This window comes from Crotalus tigris, unplaced genomic scaffold (assembly GCF_016545835.1).
Source record: "Crotalus tigris isolate CLP2741 ecotype Arizona unplaced genomic scaffold, ASM1654583v1 scf7180000024119.3904262, whole genome shotgun sequence".
NCBI lineage: Eukaryota > Metazoa > Chordata > Lepidosauria > Squamata > Viperidae > Crotalus > Crotalus tigris.
The window spans coordinates 3,141,445-3,154,134 of NW_024100396.1; the positions used below are offsets into that span (position 1 = coordinate 3,141,445).

The window sequence follows — 12,690 nt, forward strand, 5'->3', positions numbered from 1 at the left end:
GGTATTCTGAACTAGAAAATAATATCTCAGTGATATAGCACACAGCCAGCCCTTTTGAGCTATACAAATTAATAAAGTGATACAAATCAATATAATCACTGACCGCAACCCTGAAATTGATTTCATGCATTGATCTGTCTCTGCCTTCTAAGAATCTTTAATGTTAAAAAATGTTCTTTAAGGAATTCTACTATTTTATTCCATTACAAAATAAGCAAACAGTATATTCTGGGCTGGCATTTAAATCTCAGAGCTTTGGGCCTCTCATCCTCATATTTTTAGGGTTACCAGAAAGATCATGAGAGGGATGTTGATAAAGATACCAGGCTAGAAACTGGGAGATGGTGAGTTCTGGTCCTGCCTTGGACCCAAAGGCAGCTGGGTGACCTTGAACCAGTCACTCTCTTTCAACCCTCGGAAGAAGCCACTGGCAAACCTAAAATTTATTGAGAAAACAGCAGGAATTTGTGCTATCATAAAACCAAATAGTAAAATCCTTGCCCTCTTATTTGATCAACTAATGAACAAATTTGGAAATGTACAATAAATTCCACACTGAATATATTTTTGTTTGTTTTTTTCCTCTAGAAAAAAAATCATTTTTGTATGGAAAAGCAACCATAAATTAGTCTCTCTCATACACTAATAGATAAACCATGCAAACATATACAGTACCTCTTTTTGCATCAAGTACCGCAACGATTTAAAGTGTTTTTTGAAGATGTCTTGTTATATAAGGATGAATAGTTCAATCATGACAGATTTTATCCCTGCTTTCTTCCTTTACTGTTGGGTGATACACAAGATATATATTTGTACTGTTGTAGAATTTAATCTTATACCAAGACTAATCTTTCAAATGTTTTTAAATCACCTTTTTCAGATTTTCAACTCACATTACTAGAGCTGAAAATATTTTAGAGCTGATGACCGTCACCTTTGAACTTTGGAGAATATATAGTGGCAGCTTACAAAAAAAACCAAAACAAAACATTGGGGGCTTAAGGAATTACTGTATTACTTCCAGAGTAAACAAAGCCAGTCAACAACCATATTTACCAGTAAACAAACTGGTGAGATTACATCTTGCTTGAGGTTCCCAGGTGGCTGTCTGCCACACCAGTTTTACTCTTTCTTTAGGCACGTTTCCAACAAATCATAAGGCTGCAGTTTCCTGTCAGTTTTTGTTATAAGACACCGTGGGACTCCTTTTTTAAAAAAGTTTTTTATTTATAAAACAGTTAAAACAAAGATGGACATAACGTAACATTCCAGTGTATATATTCCTAACAATTTGTTCCTCGTCATAGATATAATTCTTAATCTCTCTATATATATTTTTTTCTATACAATACAGTCTCTAATTTGTTTCTCTATATACTAACATACAGTTTTATATATCTCTATCTTAACACTAACTTAAAAACCGAACAGTTCTCCTTGATTCACACCAACAATAGAATTTGTCCCAGATTTCCAAGTAATCTGGCTCTGTCTTGTCCTTCTTGAAGGAGAAAGAATGCCTAAAAACTAGTCCTTGCTTCAAGAACTTGCTTGATTGCTTAGCCCTGCTCAGCACCAGTAGCTGGAAGAAAACATTTGGCTTTGTGGATCCTAGAAGGACTCTACAAAGTTATATCAAAAACAAGAATGAGAGTTGGGGAGTGACAGTCCAGGAACTAGTGATGTGCTCAAGAGATGGTTAATATTTTCTAAGAAATCATGGCATCCTCTAGGCTTTGCTAATCCACCCAGAGAACAAGTGCAGTACAGCTAGTCCTCGATTTACAACAGTTCATTTAATGACTGTTCAAAGTTACAACGGCACTGAAAAAAGTGACTTATGTCCGTTTTTTACACGACTATTGCAGCATCCCCATGGTCATGGGAACAAACTTTGGGCGCTTGGCAAATGGCATGTATTTATGACAGTTGCAATGATCCAGGGTGACGTGATCACCTTTTGCAACCTTATGACAAGCAAAGTCAATGGGGAAGCCAGATGCATTTAACAACAGTGTAACTAACTTAACAACTACAGTGGTTCACTTAACCACTGTGGCAAGAAAGGTCGTAAAATGGGGGCAACATTCACTTAACAAATATCTTGCTTAACAACAGGAATTTTGGGCTCAGTTGTGGTCCTAAGTCAGGGGTGTCAAACTGCTGGCCTGCGGGCTGGATGCATCACAGCAAAACCGCGCCCATCCCATTACTGGCAATGGCAAAAAAAGTCCCAATATATCACGACACGTCATGTGACGTTGCGAATTTGACACCCCTGTCCTAAGTCAAGGACTACCTGTAGTACTTTTTCAACATCGCTCAACGACCCCTCTACAGTTCCCTTATTGCCCACTCCTTTGCTAGACACACTATTACAGGATTGTAATGTTCTCAAAATACATACAGCTTGCAGGCTGTACGGTAACAACTGCCTTTTAGATCGGAATGTCTAAATCCAGCAGAGAGAATTACTGTTATTGCACTCTCCTCCCAGTGTCCTTTCTCCTCGTACCCATCTCTCGTCTTTCTCAGCCATCTCCAAATGGCAACATTCAGATTCTACTTGCTTAATTGGGCCCCTTTGGGGACACCATACACGTTCAATCAACTGTGCTTGGCAAAGCACTTAATGTTCAAGGCTTGTCGGAACCAAGAAAGACAGCCTTCCATTAAAAATACGTCTGTTTTCCCTTTGTCAGAAGGGGCTCTGAGAATATATGAGTCAACTAACATGTCAGCACCATAACTCACTGATCATGAGGGTTTAGGCTCATCAGGCATAGTCATTCTGAGCTGAACTATCTCTTAGTCCAAATAAGTCACCTTCATTACTGTGGAGTGTATTAATGTTGTTACAGCTGTCAAGTCCTTGTTTTCGAAGTCATTAGGCTTTGTGCCAGAAAGAATTCCTGGGCATTCTTTCCTCATCAACATCTAACATGTTCGTAGGTTTTCAGAGCTGCTCAGCAGCCAAATCAGGCTTATTTAATCCAGATGGATAGCTCATTAAATTATCCCAGGGATGCCCTTTCCTTTTCCAGGGTTTAATTTGAGGGTTAAAATATATTTTGCTCTTGTTGAGGATAGGGAGAGAAGAGGAGAAGAGTGTCCATCGTTCACTGATTTACACTTATTTTAACCATTTCATAATTGTCTGAATTAACAGCTGGAAGCGAGGAACTGATTTACTTAGATGTGCTGTTTTATTCAGGACAGAAGTTTGACTGTGATAAATCTGATCTAATAAGATTGGCTTTTATACAGCCATGCTTGGTAAAATTAGCATTCCTTTAAGGAGAGATGGAGCTCATATTTAGATGACTGAGCAAGGATGCAGCATGGGCAGAACTGTACTCTATACGTGAATGGGTCCAAGATTATGATTTTTCCCCCTTCTGATTCTTTAGTGTGGGGTGATTGGTGATTCCTTTACAGGTAGTCCCTCAACATCCAATAATTCATTTAGCAACCGTTCAAGGTTACAACAGCACTGAAAAAAGTGACTTATGACCATTTTTCAAACTTACAGCTATTGCAGCATTCCTGCAGTCATGTGATCAAAATTCAGACGCTTGCTTGCTTGCTTACTTACTTACTTACTTACTTACTTACTTACTTACTTACTTACTTACTTACTTACTTACTTACTTATCATATGGCATACAATGTCAGGGAAATCTACACATACTAGACACAATGCAGCCCTCACAGCCTAGATTGCTAGTTCGTTCTGTTCAGCACTTGCATGCCAATCCTTGGTGCATCATGGGGGAGTAAACTAGCCTTACATTAGCTAGCAGTGCTTGGGTTGCTGGCTCATCCAGGCTCCTTTGGTGCTCTCACCTCACCTCGTGTCGCAATGCCTCACATCCAGCCAGGTCTAGCATTGGCTTCCCTCTACATGCACACAAACGCAGCTAGGTTTTTCCCACAGAAGTAGTACCCATTTATCTACTCACAACACTGAATGCTTTCGAACTTCTGGGTGAGCAGGAGCTAGAGATTGAGATTGGGGAACTCACTCCATCTCATGGAGCAGGGGTTTGAACCGCTGCAGTGCAGACCATTTTTGGCTGGCAGTTCCAGCGTCATTAAGCCACTAAGCCATCTTATCCCCACTTGGCATGTATTTATGATGGTTGCAGTGTCCTGGGGTCATGCGATCATCTTTTGCGGCCTTCTGACAAGCGAAGTCAGATTCACTTTACAACCGTGTTACTAATGTAGCAACTGCAGTGATTCACTTAGCAATTGTGGCAAGAAAAGTTGCAAAGTGGGGCAAAACTCACTTATCAACTGTCTCGCTTAGCAACAGAAATGTTGGGCTCAATTGTGGTCATAAGCCGAGGACCAATTGTACTTTTCAAAATGTGTTAGGCATATTTTATCGCATACATAATAGCTTGTCCATATACAGCAAAAAATGGCACTGATTCTCAGCAGTAATAGTTAGCAGAACTTTTATTGTCTGTGAAAAGGGGCTTAAGGGCTCTATGCAGCCCAGAGCCTTCTGGCTGCACACTTCTGCTTTAAAGTAAATACAGAATAGATAGTATCTCTCTCCAAAACATTTTTAAAAAGCCTTTTTTCAATATGGTTTCTCCAGCAGTATATTGCCATCTCCCAAAATTCTCAACAAGCACAACATGCCTTTTAAGTGATGCATGAAGAGGAGACTGCAGATTCTTTGCCAAATGGCTGTCCCAAATGATTACTGATTTTAATGTTATTGACTACATGAAAAGGAGGGACTGGTTATCATGTCCTGCTTTGTTTCTCAGAAAGGTGGACAGACCAGAGCAATGTGAGAATTCATCGAGAACATCCTTGCCTACTTGTATTTTGCTTTGACTGGATGGATATCATCCACAGGAGAGAACAAGGACACATTGACTCTACCTAACAAAAAGCAAATAGATCCAGAATGAAGAATAATATAAATGATAATAACCATGAGGGAGCCATATTAGACTTTAGGGATTGTGCATGTCAACCAACTCTGCTTTAACCACCTAGGGGAATTTGAAAATTGTACAGAAAAGTTTGACTTTGAGAATATATTAAAAGTGTTGCATATTCCCAGGATCCAAATTCTTCTAGAAATCCCTCATGAAGAAGATGGATACACCTTTAGAGACCCTCAGAAATGCTTTTAATGTCTTGTTTTGAAGTTATTCACTCAAAGAATATTCCTGATTCATGACTCTCAAATCCACTGAAGTGTCTTATAAATTCCCTCAAGAAACAGGCATGTGTCTAGCATATGTGAAAAAATACCCCCTAGTGCCCAGTTCTCCGAAGGGACTAATGTTGATCTGGCAATAATGCTTTTTTTAAAAAAAAATTAAAATCCTGCATATTGTTTTAAAGCAAGTTCTATGACCTTGTTTCAATATGATAGCAAAATACTGCAATGCAGCTTCCTGTAATCACTCCGGTTAAATTAAAGAGGTAGGACTGAACTGGGTAAGAAGATCCAAAATGGGGGGCGTACACTTGTCTACATAGGGGGAGATCCAAACACAAGATTTAGTGTCACTTAGAACAATTACCTTTCTAAAATAGAAGATTGGATTAATAGCATCTAGCAGTTGTATTTGGATAAATAAGTAAGTTAATAACACAAATGAGTGCACATTCCATAAAAAAAACTATGAGGTTTTTTTTATGATAAAATGTTTGACTTGATGTTCAACTCTTTGTTTTTAAGCTGATAGAAAGTCTTGATTTTTAGATGACTGGTTTTAAACTAGTTCTATAGAACTAGGTTCTGTAGAATTAATTTCTCTCAAAAGAGCTTGTATGATCATCTTTATCATATAAGATCCTGAAGCCTGCTTATGGGATACAAGGATAATTTGCCCAACAGATTACATGACCTTCTCAGCAAATCTAGATCCCATTTCAGTAATAGGCCTCCTAGCATATTATCTTGATACTTTTTGTTGATTGTATTACAAGGGTTTTAACGATAGATTAAAATAATAATACTTTTAAAAAAATCTCTGATGCATCTTGGCCTCTTAGATATTTTATTGTCTGGACTAAGAATAACAGTTGGCTTCATCTTTAAACGGGAGTGTAGCATACATTGTTTTCTGAACTTTGGACATCACCTCTATTTATTATAGTAAATGAATACCTGTAAGTAATCTTTATAATTTCATGTTCTTTTTTTATAGCAATAATAAAGAATATGGTGAGATGAAGACAATCACATTTCAGACAAATAGATATATACGTTTTATTTGTATATTTGTTAATAATTGTTTTTAAGGGATTTGTTCTCTGCAGCTGTTTCAATGAATATGAAGTATAGGATAAAAATGAACCTTAGTACATTTTCTGTAAATTTCACAAAAATTAGAAGTTTGTACAAGGTCAGTTTTTATAAGTCAGGTTTCCTCTAAATTTTACCTTTCCCTTTTCAAATGGCCAATTTCTAGGGAGAGAGGGAAGGAGGGAGGGAGGGAGAAAGGAAGGAAGGCAGGAAGGAAGGAATTTCAGTACTGCTGCCTTTCCAAAAATCTTTACAACATCAGTATTTCCAGAGTCAAGAAACCCAGGTTAGAATTGTGTCTTTGCTTGTTAGAGCCACAGGAGAGGAGACACCAGAGGTGGCAAAACATCTCCAACTACCCCAGCCAAAACACCTGGTTGCAGGTGGCTGCCTTGATAGCAGAAGTAATTTATAGGCAGCAATTTAATAGCAAAGTGCTGCCCTGCTTTTTACTAAACTGGCAGATAGTAAGGGGGAGGCTAGATCAGATTATGGAACTATGGTTGAGGTTCACATATATGACCAAGGAATTCATTGGCCATGAAACATTGACCTGGACATGTTCCATTTGATGCATTGCTGAGGATGAGTTTTCTGCCCTACAAGGTCAATAACCCACACCTGATAAAACACTTGCCATCATTTATTTTGTGGTATATGAATGTTTTGGGGTTTTGATATATATTTTATTAATAATATATACACATTTTGGATTAGCTATGAAATTTGATAGTTGCATAATAATTAAATAAGATTATGTTATAGGGACCCCTTTATTATTCAATTTTTACATCAGCGCTGAATTTCATCCCCCTTCTCTGGTCAGTAAACCAATCTCCATGTATTCTGGTGACATGCTTAATCTTGCCTCTTTCTCAAGCAGGACTGCAATTCCTTCATGCTTTAGCATCCGGCTGTCAATTGGTAATGCTAGAAATCAATTGCACAAAACCAAGGTAGGCATATTCACCAAGCAGTAATCATCCCCCACATTAGGAATATGGATAACTATCAACCTGAGCAAGAGAAGACTTTCAAATACCTTGGCATCTATGTCCAATCATCATCTTCCCGAAAGCTTTACTCTTCAAATCTTTCTTTGTGAGCCCAAAGAGCCTCTAATGCACTCATTAGAGATTCAACCCATAGGAGTAAAAAATACATGCCCACATGCTCAATTAAAGATTTTAAAGCCAAAATGCTAAGTGTTTTAATGCATGGCACTTAATGTTCCACTTACAAGAGCACTCATGCATTAGAAGCTGTACAATCTAAATTTCTGAGTCCTTCAAGTTTCCTGCTCTGTCACTAATGCATTTCTCCATCTAGAATTTGGCTGTATTTCAGTCAAAGCTTAATTACAATTCTGCCAGTGGAAGTACCGGTATTGGCTCAGAAAGGTTGGGAGGGGCAGGAATTACATTTTTGGCTGAACTAGTTTTAACAGATACCACTCTTCTTGGAATGGATGGTTTGGCTAATGTGGGATCACCTGCCAGTCTATATCTTTGCTAGGGTTGGGTAAAACCAGAAAAGAGTTCAAGTAGAGACATTTAGTTATTATTTATAAAGAGATGGAACCAAAATTTATCTATGCTACAATGAGTTCGTGTATCCTCTTTTTACACTTCTATTTATCAGTTTTGGAGGGCAGAGTTAATCTCCCTTCTAATTACAGACTATTCAGAATGCTTTTATGTAAAATCTCTAGAATTGAGCCAAATGTAACTTTAGTGTAAAATCACAAAACTGTGTCTCATATATTATGGGGAGGAATTCACTGGAGAAAGCATTTATGTTGGAAAGAGTTAGCGGTAAGAGGAAACCAGGCCTCCACCAAAGCTGACACCAGGAAGAGCATAGAAAAATTCAAAGTAGTAGTACAAAATTGGAAGATGTGGAGAGATCTGGTCCATAGAATCACCAAGAGTCTGACACAACTAAATGGATAAAATCATCATTACATCATAATTAGCAGGCCCTGGATCTGATTGCTTCCCAGCAGTTTCTCAAGCATAAATAGGATTTTATTGGATCATCACACAATGTATTTTTTTAAACTTCTGAGTGTTTGGTCAGTGACTGTATATTTCAATACACTAAACTCTAATGGGTATATGTAACTGCATGTACATGATAATTTTTAATCTTCACCAAACAATATGAATCCTCTTGAATACTAATATTTAAGTAATAACATTCTGTGATAGAGTTACTCTTAGCATATTAGTGCCCCTCATTAAACTTTCTTAAATATAAAAAAGAAGTATACCTTAGCTAAAACACTGAACAGCGATACATGCACTGAAAACGTCTGGTAAGTTCAGTGTTTGACCCTGATATCCTAGCAGTCATCAAAATTCTGGAAACATTGAATTTATTGGTGAAGGCTATCAGACAGAGACTAAACCAAGAATCTGTTATTGTATATAATATAACAGTCATGGGGCACAGTGGTTCGAATGCAGTATTTCAGGCTAACTCTGCCCACTGCTAGGAGTTCAATCCTGTCCTGCTCAAGGTCGACTCAGCCTTCTGTCCTTCTGAAGTTGATAAAATGAGGACCCAGACCCAGATGCTGACATTTGTAAACCACTCAGTAGAGTGCTATGAAGCAGTATACAAGTCTAAGTGCTCATGCTATATTAAAAAATTAAAAATTAAGAGAATAAATTTAGATAATATATTGGGAATTTGGAACAGAACATGAGAATATTCATGCATGAAGGCAAATATATGAGTCCCAGGATAATGTTGCAGGATCTAATCTGGGTCAGTCACCGGGATCACAGATTTAGCCTTCCGAGCTTTCAGATTCATGCTAAAGCCCATCCTCAGGGAACGTCTCTCTCATCAGAATGTGGTGAGAGTACCAAGAGCAGGGACATGGCAAAGCTCCGTTGAGGAAAGTTTGAAGGCTGGTGAATTTCTCTGTGACCACATTCTGGTGAGAGAGAAGTTCCCTGAGGATGGGCCCCAGCCCAAGTCCAAATTCCCAGAAGATTAAATCTCTGATTCCACCAACCAACCCAGATTGGATCCTGCAGTTAGAGTACATTGCAAAGCCAATGATTTCAGCTTTTAAGAAATGTAAAGTGAGTTTTGTTATGTTTAAAACAGAGTTAATCTAACAAAAATAAAAAATTGTATTTGTGTTAATTGGGCACCTAAAAGCATGTGACTGGCTCTCATTTAAAGTTTGAGGGCTCTTTAGTGACATGCTAAGAAAAATGTCCATTTCTAGTTTCCTATCAGTTAAATATTACTGCTATGGTAAACCAGGTTCTTGAAGATTAAAGATCCAATGTGCCATTAACATACACTACAAAAACATGAAACTGATCAATTTATAAGAACTTAAGATCTTTTATGCCTGCATTATGGTGAAGAGCATGATTGTGCATTCCTGAAAAGACATTTATGTATCCAGACTCTGAAAACTGGCACAGTTTTAAATTTAAACTTTAAAATTAGGTAAATTTAGATGGATAGGTAAAATTGGTTATATGGCAGGTGGACAGTTTGCTGTTTAAAAACTGAATTGCAATGATTTGTTTAAATATAAAATTGAAATTTCAAAATACACAGTAGCAAAATTTAAAATTTTGTGTTATATTATTGGACTTTTTCTTTTTGATGTTATTTTCTTTTTGTTTTTTTAATATTTTTTCTTTCTCTGATTTGATTTTTTTAGTTAGTTTTGTATAGTTTATTTTATCCATATAGTTATAAAAGTTTTATAGCTTAACTATAAACTTATTACTAATTGCTACTAATTATATGCTTACAAGAAAAAACATATATGTTTCATACATATATTATACATATATTATTTATATTTATTTATATTTATAAAATACAAAACACAAAGCAAAATTACTGAGACCATAGTACCACTAGGTGGTGCACAAATACTGCCCTTACAGCCTGTTGTAGCTGTTCCACTTCTATAAATCAAGAAAATGATCACCTTGCGCAAATAGAATTTGCAAAAATATTCCATAACTGGTTTGTTGTGAGTCAGAATAGCCAGATTGTTCAGCTGAATGTTCACGCTTCTGGCATATTTTAAAATCAACCAAGATACTGTTCACACCATTAGAAGCTTGTTGTGCTCATAATTAACAATAAATTTCTATATGCATTAACTTACGAAGCATAAATTGATTTCATCTGATAGAAAACTGCTAATATTTGTAAGTTAAGATTGTAATAGTTATACAGGAAGAATATAGCATATAGTATATATCATCAATACTGGCCTGCAATGCTGGTGCATAAAGTATCAGCTCTAATACTGAGAATCAGTGTGCTTCATTAGCATTTTTATGCCCATTTCTCAAATTTAGAGGTTTTGCGCTGTGTACTTTTCATTCACTAATCTAGAGAAGGGCAATTTTTTTAGGTCACGAGGCATGATTTTTCAGTAAAATTGCAAAGGCTACATAATAATAAAAAAATGAATGCACTTCTGCCCTCTGTCTCTATCTACATCAGTGATTCTCAACCTTTCTAATGCCGTGACCCCATAATACAGTTCCCCATGTTGCGGTGACCCCCAAGTGGGTGTGGCCACCAATAAGAGGGAGTAGGACAGCTAGGGAAAAGGGAAAAAAATGGCGGACAGCATGGTTTGGTGACCCCCGTGAAATGGTCATTTGACCCCAAATGGGGTCCCGACCCACAGGTTGAGAACCACTGATCTACATCATCGCTCAAAGAAAGTTAAATTATCTTTCTTCTCCCTCATATAATTGCAGGGGAACCTCAGATATCCTAATGGATTATTCCTATAATTCCATAATAATTCTCAACAAAGATAATCCACTTGTGCAGGAAGTTTGATAAGACACAAAATGACCAGGGGAATTGGAAACCGTATAAAATAGGGGTGTCAAACTCACAACATCACGTGACATGTCATGACGTATCGTGACTTTTTTGCCATTGCTGGCAATGGGCTGGGCACGGTTTTGCTATGATGCATCCAGCCCACGGGCCAGCAGTTTGACACCCCTGGTATAAAATCTTCCCCAGGATGGATATCCTTCACACGTATGGATTTCATCTCCCAGAATACTGAATAATGAAATTCATGCACACGTTTGCCAGGCAGCCAAAATGGGGAAAATAAAGGTAAAAATACAAAATTTGTAAACTAAAAAAAAAAAAAAAATCTAGCAGCAGTGGTGAAAGGTTTGGTACAGATTCATTCCTCAGTCATTTCCACTCCCCAGTATACAGGTAATCCTCGACTTAACAACAGTTCGCTTAGTGACCGTTCAAAGTTGCAATGGCATTGAAAAAAAAGTTTATTAAAAAAGAGTTTAGATTTATGACAATTTTTTATACTTTTCACCCTTACAGCATCCCTATGGTCACCCGATTTACATTTGGATGCTTGACAACCGACTCACATTTATGATGGTTGCAGGTGTCCCAGGACCATGTGATCACCTTTTGCAACCTTCTGACAAGCAAAGTCAATTGGGAAACCAGATTTACTTAACAATCGTGTTACATTTAACAACTGCAGTGATTCACTTAACAAATGTGGCAAAAAAAGTCATAAAATGGGGCAAAACTCAATTTCTCACTTAGCAACATAAATTTTGGGCTCACAATTTACAGGACTACCTGTGATTACCTGTGCTGGCTCAGGAATTCTGGGAGTTGAAGTCCACGAGTCATAAAAGAGCCAAGGCTGCCTACCCCTGACCTAGTAGTTTCTAGATCAGGGGCATCAAACTGGTTGCCTGCGGACCAGATGCATCACATGGAGGCCATGCGTACCCCAGCTCTGCAAATGCAAAAACGTTGTGACATGTCACAATATGTCACCTGACATGATCAAGTTTGACACCCGTGTTCTAGACTCTATTGTGTTCTGTGGCTGGAGAGTCCAAATGGATTCCATGGCCATTTCCAAAAGGAAAAGAATTACAAGTTTTGCTTGTTTGCTTTAGAGGAGGAAAGTTATATTACTGGCTGGGGGATTTGGCATACATACTTTTTTCTCAATCCTTTTTTTTTTTACTCATCTATTTGCAAATAGAAATAAGGAATGCTATATTAAAAAAAATATTAAAATACATGGTTCGTATGACTTTTTTCTTACTAAGCAATAGCAGTTAGCTACTCAATGTTTTCTCCTGGCAGAAGCCCTATACACTTATAAGCATTTGTGGAAAGCATTATAAGCATTTGATAGGAAGCCCTATCCAACAACGTGAAATTTAATGTGGAGAAAAGCAAGGTTTTACACATAGGCAGGAAAAACCAAAGGTACAAGTACAGTAACTGTGAGAGGCATCTTTAAGTGGATGATCACTTAAACATGAGCAAACAGTGTGCAGCAGCAGCCAAAAAAGCTAATACAATCCTTGGTTGTATAAACAGAGGCA

At 37.5% G+C, this 12,690-nt stretch overlaps 1 long non-coding RNA gene across 1 annotated transcript in view; it reads right to left on the bottom strand.

Annotated features, from left to right (window-relative positions):
• The window catches only part of LOC120298696, a 112,667-nt gene extending 100,035 nt beyond the window's left edge, over positions 1–12,632 (bottom strand). The window contains exon 1 of the long non-coding RNA XR_005554176.1: positions 11,934–12,632. This is a non-coding gene — a long non-coding RNA (uncharacterized LOC120298696). The remainder of the gene's footprint in view (positions 1–11,933) is intronic.
• Positions 12,633–12,690: the final 58 nt, after the last annotated feature.